We start from the raw sequence: 952 nt of genomic DNA on the forward strand, positions 1-952 counted from the left end.
GCATGTCCAGAGAAGGGCAACGAAACTGGTGAGGGGTCTGGAGCACAATGGAGTCTTATGGGGAGTGGTTGAGAGAGCTGGGATTGTTTAGTCTGGAGAAGAGGAGGCTCAGGGAAGATCTCATTGCACTCTACAACTTCCTGAAGGGAGGCTGTGGTGAAGAGGGGCATGGCCTCTTCTCCCAGGCAACGGCCAGGACCCGGGGATATGGCCGCAAGTTGTACCAGAGGAGGTTTAGGTTAGACATGAGGAAGAACTTTTTTCTCTCAGAGAGTGGTCAGGCACTGGAATGGCTGCCCAGAGAGTTTGTGGAGTCACTGTCCCTGGCAGTGTTCAAGAGGCGTCTGGATGAGGAGCTGTGAGATCTGCTTTAGTGCTTGTGGTAGCAGTGGTAACAAGAAGATGGTGGGACTAGATGATCTTATAGGTCGTTTCCAACCTTGTGATTCTATGGTGATACTTGTTGAAAACTCCAGAAAGAGATCCTTCTCAGTGGCAGTCAGCCCTTAAATGGGGTCTAGGAGAGGTGCAGCCAGGCTCCACCCCTTCCAGTCACACAGCTGAATTGCCTTCACCTGAGCTCCCAGGGCTGACCCAGTCCTTTCCCAGGTGCTCAATCAGTGGTTCAGGCTGTGCCTCAACAGTTCCCATACACTCCACCCCTTCACAGCATGAACCAATGACTGAGCCAGCTGGAGGGTGAGCCTTCCCTACTCCAGGGATCCAACACACCCTAACACACAGTTGCCCATCGCGATGCAGGTTGACTCAATGTAAGACAGGTGATGATTGGTTTGTGGTTGAGGTTCATGTTCTCTCGTGGGCCAGTGCTTGATGGTGTTGCTGGAGACATGCAGTTGTTTGCTGCAGGTCCATTCTATGTTCCATAAGTCCCACTGGTCCCACATAGGTCATCAGTGGGTGTCGTGCTTGATCTCACAGTGGTGCTGGA

The sequence above is a fragment of the Meleagris gallopavo genome, chromosome 4, assembly GCF_000146605.3.
Source record: "Meleagris gallopavo isolate NT-WF06-2002-E0010 breed Aviagen turkey brand Nicholas breeding stock chromosome 4, Turkey_5.1, whole genome shotgun sequence".
Lineage (NCBI taxonomy): Eukaryota > Metazoa > Chordata > Aves > Galliformes > Phasianidae > Meleagris > Meleagris gallopavo.